Raw genomic sequence first — 10742 nt, forward strand, 5'->3', positions numbered from 1 at the left:
GTATAGGGTCTTCATCAAAAACTATGCTTTGATTGCAGCACCTCTTACAAACTTACTAAAGAAGCAGACTTCCATTACATGGTCAACTTCTGAACAAAATAGCTTCGACAAATTGAAGCAAAGTTTGGTATCAGCACCTATTCTAAAACTTCCTGACCTCAATAAGGAGTTCGAGGTAGTAACTGATGCTAGCATTCTTGCCTTGGGGTGTGTACTTATGCAGGAAGGTCATCCAGTAGCATACTCTTCAAGGAAATTGAAGAGTCATGAAAAGAATTATGCCACGCATGATCTAGAATTACTAGCTGTCATCCATGCTCTAAAGCTTTGGAGACACTACCTATTGGGTAACAAGTTTACTCTAGTAACCGATCATAAGAGTCTCAAATGGATTTTTTACCCAGAACGAGCTCAACATGAGGCAACGTCGGTGGATTGAAGTATTGGAGGAATATGATTTTGAAATCAAGTACCGACCAGGGAAGGAGAATGTAGTTGCCGATGCACTCAGTCGCAAGGCATTCCTAAATTCCCTAATCTTGCAGAATCCATCAACAGCCAGATCTCTGGCTACAAAAGTATCTATGCCAAACAACCCTATACTTGAACTAGCTAGAGAGGAAGCATGCCATGATTTGGCCTACCAAACAATGATAAAGGAAATATCTACCAAGGAGCAGAATCAGATGTTGCAAGCTAAGTATCAGGAATTTTCCATTGATAATGGACTTGTCTACTACAGAACAAGGCTATGTATACCAGCAAGCCAGTCATTTAAGCAGAAGATATTATGGGAAGCTCATGATTCTCCTTTCGCAGGACATCCTGGCTATGCTAAGACTCTTAATGCAGTTAGGAAGAGCTACCATTGGGAGAGGCTTAAAGGTGACATTCTCAAATATGTCACTGAGTGTTTGTCTTGCCAACGTATCAAAGCCAAACGTGTCATGATGCCAGGGAAACTGCAACCGCTTGACATTCCCCAAATGAAATGGGAATTCATCAGTATGGATTTTGTTATGGGCCTACCCCAAGTCCAGGGAGGATACAATTCCATTATGGTTGTGGTTGACATGCTTACCAAGGTTGCACACCTGATACCAGTAAAGACAAACTATAAAGCCTCCGACATTGCAAGATTGTTTATCAAGGAGATATTCAAACTACATGGGTTACCTAGAAGAATCATTAGTGATCGAGATTCTCTCTTCACATCACACTTCTGGAGAGCTATCTTTGAAGCTATTGGGACTCAACTCTATTTTAGCACCACTTACCATCCCCAAACGGATGGCCAAACAGAGCGAGTAAATCAAATCATCGAAGATATGCTTAGGGCATACTGCTGTCGAGAGCCGAAGAGGTGGATTCAATACTTGCCATTAGTTGAATTTGCCTACAATGCTTCTTACCAGCAAAGCATTCTGATGACTCCTTTCCAGGAATTGTATGGTCATGATTGTCGAAGTCCCCTAAACTTTTCTGATCCAACCCTAAGAGTTGAAGCGTCAAGACAGATGTTGGAAGATATGGATGATCAAATAAAGTCAATAAGACAAGACATACAAGCGGCCAAGGATAGACAAAAGGCATACGCAGATTTGAAACGTCAAGAAAGAGTCTTTGAAGAAGGAGACATGGTCTTCATTCGTGTACGCCCTAAAAAGAGTTCTCTATCCCTAGGAGAATGCAAGAAGCTAAGTCCAAGGTATTGTGGGCCGTACAAAATCCTCAAATGCCTAGGACCCAATGCTTATAGATTGCAACCCCCTGAGAACCTAAAGGTTCACAATGTATTCCATATCAGCCTATTGAAAAAATATGTACCCAGTCCTAATCATGTACTTGATGACCAACAAATTGTAATGCCTAGCCAAGGAGTCCTTGAACTAAGGCCGGATAGGATCTTAGATGTTAGGGAGAGACAGTTAAGATCTAGAACCTTAAGAGAATGCCTCGTCCAGTGGAAAGATTATTCCGAAGAGGATGCCACCTAGGTAGATGAAGGCACTCTCATCCATCAGTATCCCCAGTTTATCTCAAGATTAGGACATCTCGATTCTTCTAAGGGGGAGAGAATGTAATATATTAATAGGGAAAAAAAAATCGCCTTTCATGGCGGCGCGTGATCTGATCCGTGACGCCAGGCCGTTAAGTGATCGACGAGGGGGGGGGGGCCAGCAACCTCCTCGCTGGAGCTTGCTCAGGGCCCTCTCCATGCACGCTGACATGAGGAGAGGGAGGATCCCCCTCCCTTCCCTATTTAAATAGGGGGAGACGTTGCCATCGAGGAGGAAGGAGATACGTGAGGACGAGGGGAGAAGGCACTGCCGTGAGGGCATAAAGGAGACGCTGCCATTGCCGTGTAGAGGGAGGAGCCGTAACGTTGCTCTGTTGGCCGACAGGGAGGAGGAATTGACAAGGAAAATCTGCCGATGTAGTCCGCCTGCAGTCCGCCTCCTGGCCGCCAGCTGCCGCCCATAAGCAATTTTTTTATCTCCTCCACGTGGGCTCTCCACGTGGGCAGAAGCTCTCTGGAAGCTTCTTGAAGCTTCCAAGGGGGCTTCCTAAGCCCCCTTTCCTATTCCCTCCCCCCCAAATTCTCCCTACTACCCCCCCCCCCCCCCCCCCCCCCCGCGGTTTTAAAATCCCCTTAGCCCCCATTCCCTTGGCCTCAAAACCACCATTCCCCCCCCCCCCCCGGTGCTTTTAAAAGTCGCATAGCCCCTTTCCTTAAGCCTTTTTTTTCATATTTTATAAATCCTCAAGCCCCCCTTTTCCTTGGAACCACACCCCCCGTGTATTAACCCTTAAACCCTTTCCTTGGACATCCTGAAGCCACACCCCCCATGTTAATCCCTTAAACCCCTATCCCTTTTCTTTGGAACCACCCCTCTTTCCTCCGTGTTTAAACCTTCCCTAGCCCCTCCCCTTGTGGCGTATTGAGAACCCTTTCCTCCAAGTTGACCTAAGGGTCCTTCGTCTTTACTTATAGCCTTTATGGTTACTATATTCCCTTAGAGTTCTCTCCCGCACCTTGTGTCTCTTCCATCCTTTTTCGTTCCTCCTTTGAGCGAGTCATTAAAAGACCATTAAGCCTTCCCCATGGCTTCAATGGGTCTTAATCATAGAAGACTCTGAAACACCCTTTCAAATTTCCCTGACTTCCAAGGAGGGAGCCTTCCAAAAACTACTATCGACAAGCGGTGCAAGGAAGCGATGGTGGAATTTCTAGGAGGAGTTGTGGAGCTGCTTCCACGTTCGAAAAACTACAATTGCGATGCCTCCTAAGAAAGTCCCAGGCGTAGCCGCGGGAGGGTCATCTCTCGGTATCCATGTGGATATCTCACCCCAAAACCAAGTTTTTCTTCTTGGCTTTAATTCGGTTTTAAGTCAATCATGCAAAGAGAAATTGTTAGGGATAGGATATATTTGTCCGAGTTATTTGTAATGAAGGAGTTTAGCTTATTTGAATGAATGATAATGTATAGAACCTAGTTTCCTTCAAATTGCATCAAGCATTATAAATTACGAGCAAGATTATCCATTTACTATAGTAGTATATTTTAGTTAAATCCTAAAGGTATAGAAATTATATCTTGCACCATTAGTCTTATTCTTTTCGCAACGAATCATTGTAAATGATTAAATTCATGAAAGGTTTCTTTCATTGCTCAAATTACTAGGAAGTTATCATTGCTAATTGCACATCTTAGCAAGGGAAATGTTTGTTATTTGGCATGAGTTCATCTGCAAGGAAAAAGGAAGTTTAAATTGAACTGTATTGATTGAAAAGTAAGTTGTCACAAGGATAGCAAAACTGTGACAAGACGATTAATATTACTTTCCAAATAATATCCAATCCAATCTAAACATAGAAATATTCATACCCTAAGCACTTGACTACTTTCCTTATTGTAGGGTCAAAAAAATTCGTAAAGATAAAGAACTAGGGCTGTCCCCGAGATCCTTAAAAAGAAACCCTAGGCCCGACATACGTCAACTTAAAGGATCTAAAACGGATTATTCCATCGCATGACTTGCGCAGCAAATACGAAATCATTTAGTCTTGTGATTGATTCACTAGGAGAAAGGGTAAAAAACCTCAACAAGGATGGCAGATCCCTACGCAAGTTATCTTGCAAAAGGACGTATTTTTGGATATCCTTCTAAGTAAGGAAAGTTGTAAACCGAAAACTAGCATATCTAAGGAACTTTAGGGTTGACCAAGTTGGGTTAATAAGGTACGCCCTACACCGGAATGTAAAGGATCTTGCCAATTTACAAGACACCTTGGGAACGAGTGCTGATACACTCAAAAGGGAAGAACACTTCCTTAGCAGTTTGCCAAACAACACGGTTGATTAATGGAAATGTTTGTGCTTACTAGAGATTTTAGGGCTCTGTTTGAATTATGAATTACAAATTAAATGAGTACATGTACTTCAGGTTAAAGGCCTGAAGGAAGAGGCAGTTTCAGTTACCCCCGACTACCTGCCTAACCCTAACCAAGGGGGTTGTTCACCGCGCCGGGAACGTGGACAGAACCCGCCGCGAGAGGTCTCTCCGTTGAGCTCTACTTGGAGTAGGAGGACGCTTGGGTGCCAGGGGGGGCTCTGGCCGTAAATCCCTCGCCTTCCGGGTCCTGCACAAGAGGCTAACATGACTCGAGATTGGATCTCGAGTCATGTTAGCCTCTTGTGCAGGATCTCGAGGCCCGCATACTAGTTTACGGGCGAAAGCTTGGAATAGTGATCCCTGGGAATCACTGGATAGCCTTCGAGCGGATTATGGACAAGCCTACCGGCGGAACTCCTTGTATTTCAAAGATAAAATGATGAAATGTTAAAAAAAAGAACTTGCTTGATATTGTTTTTCTATGTCACGTGATAAGATTACGTAAAGGAACCAGTGCTTAACAGGATTAATTAAAGAAGCTGATTGTTATATGTCAAATTAATGTGTTAGATAATTACATAACTAAAACAAACCGAGGAAAGTGCGGAGGATGGGCCATGGGTCCATCCTACGGTTGGGTGATCCCGGTTAGCCGGGAACTTTTCTCAAAAATCTCGAAGAACAACGGGATGATCATCATCATCATCAAAACGAATAACGAGAGCGATGACCTAGAGTTACGTCTTACCCGATTTACGCTGTTTTAGGGGAACGGAATGGGACTATGCCTTATGGCAGAGAGGTTGAGCCTTGCATCCCTCTCGTTTCCCATTCTCCTTGAACCAAGTGCAGCGTGAATCCGCTTCGGACCTGGCATTTCTGCGTGAAGTAGTTCGCTCGGGTCTGACGCTAGTTGCTGTTAGCTAATGACCAATCAGGAAAACCCTAATTCCGGTCGATCCTAAGTGGGAACGGCCAGGATACTTCTGCTACGTTGCAGACGCGGGAAGACCTAGATCGCAAAACCCGTAACATTCCATGGGAGTGCCGGGCGGAGTTTTCTAGACATCCTTTCCGATGGACTGCTAAGACGTGTCCTAGATGATACTAGTGGACACGTTACATTGTGCCTTTCAAATGCTTTCTTTTCCTCTAGGTTTGATTTTTGGTTGGCTAACATTGATTGAGCGATGTTAGCCATGTCACTAAGAGACTCCTCTATCTTTCAAATGCTTTCTTTTTGTCTAGGTTTGATTTTTGGTTGGCTAAAATTGATCGAGCGATGCTAGCCATCTCACTAAGAGACTCCTCTATATTTCTACCCTTCTTATTGTGTGCTCCTTGGCTAGTCGTTTGATCTTGACTGATCTTCGAAGGCTCATTGGAGCCAATTTCTTCCTGGGTGTGGTCACCTGGATCAATGGAGATTGATGTAGTGTTGTCTTCTGGAGAAGACAGCCCACCAACAACAAACGAGGTATATGCATTGTTGAAAACATTGGCACAATTCCACATATATTCATCCACAAGATCATACCATTGACAAATGATCCTACGATCATTGCTTGATATGGCATTCTAGGCCTTATCCTTTCTATATGACTCATAAATGTGTCTCGAGTATTTTTTGCATGCCTCACCATCTTTGTTGAACTTTGGAAATAACAATGCTAACTATGTGGCTACCTTGGACCACATATCCACTCCTTGCTTCGATTGCTTTGAGAACTCCACCCTCATGTATTCTCAGATGTGAATGAGCTACATTGTCCATGCATCCTTCCACTGCGAAAATATTTTTTTTGTGGTTGTTGAATGATCTTCTGTCTCAAGTCCGTCATCCTGATTCTTTCCTTTCAGTGCCCTCTTTGGTTTAGGAGGTTTTGGTGCATCAAACTCCAATGAAGTTCGCCATGGATGCTACTTGCTGGCGTTCTCGGAAGATGGCACTATTGGTTCTTGAGTCTGAACCAGGTCAACCTCTTCACATGTGTCCTGGATTGCATCACAGGAAATTATTGCTTGTGGTTCTTGTTGTGATGGTACCAAGGGGCCATGTTGAGGACTATGTGCAATCAGATGAAGAATTACATTATTGTGTATTGTTGTGGCTCCCTCTACACCTTATTGTCTTGGTCATTGGAGTGGCGTGAATTGAGGAGGACGAGGATTGATCAAAGGAGGGTAGTTTGGAAACACATTTACTGGATTACTACCAACCACACTATGGCTTGGAATGTAGCTTGAAACACCCACACTTTGACTCGAAAAGTACATAAAGTCATTACTGCATATTGCATCCTGGCTCATTTGAGACACGAACTGATGAAACTCCTCCATGGGAGTGCTCTCTTGAGAATCCATCGAGCTCCACCTTACGCATGAAAATTGATCCATCATTTACAATACGTGAATGGAAAAACAGATTTATTGTTCAATAACTTTATTCTATCCATGACTTTATTGTTCTTTACGTGGCTTTATCAAAAATTTTGTGTATGCATAATTGTCGAATGCATAACTTCATAAAACAATATCAATATTTGCATAACAAGTGCACACATAACTCTATGGGACAATATATATACTTAATCATTGTATAATTAGGGCCATTACACACCCGAATGTGGTTGTCCAAGTCCACACTAAACTATGAACTATAAAGTTAAAATAGCTTTAATGGAAACTAACCACAATATGTCAAAACTTGTCAAGCAACTAGAATCTACTTAGGTTTTTACAAAAGTGTAATTTACTTTGCAAATATGTAATATTACCTTGGCTATACCATGATGCCACCTATCTAATATTCTTGCATAACTTTACAAGACACACATTCTTAAAACAACTATGTACACATGCTTATGTACACATGCCTAAAGTTTCATCTATTGCTTATATACACATGCCTAAAGTTTTCTTAGGGAAGAGAATATGCCTATTTAGCTCCTTTACAACAATAATGTTTAGATAAACATATGGGATGTTTCATAATAGATCCACCATTGTTAGTTCACCACCTTATAAAGCTTGTTATCTTCAACACCAAATGGAGGAAAAATAGATGTAAACCCAAAATCAGGAACTTCAATGTATGAATATGATAGGCCCTTATTTAAAATATAGATGTAAACGTAGGAGGTGTTTCATAATAGATCCATCATTGTTAGTTCACCACCTTATAAAGCTCCTTATTTTCAACACCAAATGAAGAAAAAATAGATGTAAACCCAAAATCGGCAACTTCAACATATGGATATGACAGGCTCCTTATCATGATGCATCATGGTGTAGGTTTACAGGTTGCAAAAATTTAGATTTATAGATTACATTCCATTGATGAATGATGCATGATGCATTTCTCTCTTGTGCACGAGAGAGAGAGAGAGAGAGAGAGAGAGAGAGAGAGAGAGAGAGAGAGAGAGAGAGAGAGAGAGAGAGAGAGAGAGAGAGAGAGGACCATTGATACATGATACATATTTCACGATTATGGCATGAGCAATACAGTATTGAAGCTCAAATTTCCCATGCACAAGGCCCAAATTTCCCATGCATGTCTACAAGTTTTTACAGGTTCCAAAAATTTAGAAATCCTATAAGTTCTATGCATCATGGTGCAGTTTAATCGTTCCATAAATTCTATGCATCATGGTGCAGTTTAATCATTCCATAAATTCTATGCATCATGGTGCAAGTTTAATCATTCCAGAAATTCAGAAGTTTACAAGTTACAGAGATTCAGAACATCATGCTCCTTATCATGATGCATCATGGTGCAGGTTTACAGGTTACATAAATTCAGATTTTCGGGTTACATTCCATTCATGAATGATGCATGATGCATTGCTCTCTTGTGCAGAAGAGAGAGAGAGAGAGAGAGAGAGAGAGAGAGAGAGAGAGAGAGAGAGAGAGAGAGAGAGAGAGAGAGAGAGAGAGAGAGACCATTGATGCATGATGCATATTTCACGATTATGGCACCAGCAATACATGTTTAATCATTTGAGAAATTCAAATTATCATCATTCCAACAATTTAGAACACGATGTATCATTCGAGAAACAGAATTATGGCACAATTATCATGATGCATCATGGTGTAGGTTTAATCATTCTAAAAAGAAGTTTGCAAGTTGCAGAGATTCATAACATCATGCTCCTTATCATGATGCATCATGGTGTAGGTTTAATCGTTCTAGAAATTCAGAAGTTAACTGGTTACAGAAATTCAGAACATCATGCTCCTTATCATGATGCATCATGGTGCATGTTTACAGGTTGTAGAAATTTAGATTTACAGGTTACATTCCATTGATGAATGATTCATGGTGCATTTCTCTCTTGTGCGAGAGAGAGAGAGAGAGAGAGAGAGAGAGAGAGAGAGAGAGTGTGTGTGTGTGTGTGTGTGTGTGTGTGTGTGTGTGACCATTGATGCATGATGCATATTTATGATTATGGCACAAGCAATACAAGTTTAATCATTCCAAAAATTCAGATTATCATCATTCCAAAAATATGATTATGGCACGATTATCATGATACATCATGGTGCAGGTTTAATCGTTCCAGAAATTCAGAAGTTTGCATGTTACAAAGATTTAGAACATCATGCTTCTTATCATGGTGTAGTTTGCAAAATTCCAAATTTATCGAGTACATTCCATCGATAAATGATGCATGATGCATTGCTCACTTGTGTAGGAGAGAGAGAGAGAGAGAGAGAGAGAGAGAGAGAGAGAGAGAGAGAGAGAGAGAGAGAGAGGCCATTGATGTATGATGCATATTTCATGATTATGGCACGAGCAATACAGATTTAATTGTTCCAAAAATTCAGATTATCAAATTAAGAACATGATGCATCATTCCAGAAATATGATTATGGCATGATTAATTGTTCCAAAAATTCATTCTAAAATTTTAGAACATGATGCATCATTCCAGAAATACGATTATGGCACGATTATCATGATGCATCATGGTGTTATGTCTAGATGTTTTCCCCCTCCGTCTCTCCCCTCCCCCCAATTCTCTCTATAAATCTCATATATATATATATATATATATATATATATATATATATATATATATATATATATATATATATATATATATCTCTCAAAAATCTATAAAATCTCCAATAGAGAATGCAAGACGTACATACAATCTCACCTATACATGACCATAAGAAAACATATGCTTGCTTCACGTAATATTTAGAAATCTCTCTCTCTCTCTCTCTCTCTCTCTCTCTCTCTCTCTCTCTCTCTCTCTCTCTCTCTCTCTCTCTCTCTCTCTCTCTCTCTCTCTCTCTCTCTCTCTCTCTCTCTCTCTCTCTCTCTCTCTCTCTCTCTCTCTCTCTCTCTCTCTCTCTCTCTCTCTCTCTCTCTCTCTCTCTCTCTCATATCAAACTTAAAACTAAAAGCAACTTATAAAATTTGCAACATAGAATGCTAGAAATACAAACAATCTCTTCCATGCTTTGTACTTATAAACATTTACCTATACATAAAGGCAAGAAATCACTTGTTTGATTTGCACGATACTTAGAAATAGCAATGTCATACTAAAAAATGGATCACAATTGAAACAAAGACCAAGCAGTGCAAAAGGACTTTCTCTAAGCATGAATCATTTTCATCTCTAAGCAGGGCATTCAAGGTGAAGTAAAGCCCAATGACATTATTGTTGGCCTCTTTCTACCAATCATACCATGAAGAGAAGGATAAGACATCCTACTTTCCATTGGCAAGCTATGAAGGCCAAGTTTAGGGCATCATATCTTCTATCCCCATACACGCCCGATTGTTTCCAAGCACCACATGTAAATGGCTGATGCTAACAAAAAAAGGTACCACTTCAGAGGTGCCTAACAAAAATGAAGCTTCCTCTTCTTTGAGGAATCATTGGCAAAATTGCCATCCTCAAGCAAAACATGCAAAGCAGGGATTAATTCCACAGTTTTTGCTAGTAATTGCATGGGCGATGTGATAGTCCTACCTCACTTTAAAGCACCTACATCTAAACAAAATCTCAATGTAAGTACATGGAATAACTAACAAAGACCATATCATTTCCAAAATAATAATACCTAGTCAAACACTTGTGAACCATTCAGTGTGTATTGATAGACCTTGATGGAGGGTAACAAAACAACCCCAAATCTTTGAACCCATACTTAAACTAATGCCTCGGTATCTTATTAGTGTGAGAGCATCGAAACCTCTTCCCTTGGTTAACCTCGTATATATCCACCACCTGATAATATTGTGTATATCCAAAATGTACAACTTCAATAAAAATCGAGAGCTTAGTGTCTATGTTGACATCATCGTGTAAATGTTCAATAAC

Source organism: Lygodium microphyllum, chromosome 17, assembly GCF_053477565.2.
Source record: "Lygodium microphyllum isolate KBCC chromosome 17, Lygodium_microphyllum_v1.1.10, whole genome shotgun sequence".
In the NCBI taxonomy this organism is placed as follows: domain Eukaryota; kingdom Viridiplantae; phylum Streptophyta; class Polypodiopsida; order Schizaeales; family Lygodiaceae; genus Lygodium; species Lygodium microphyllum.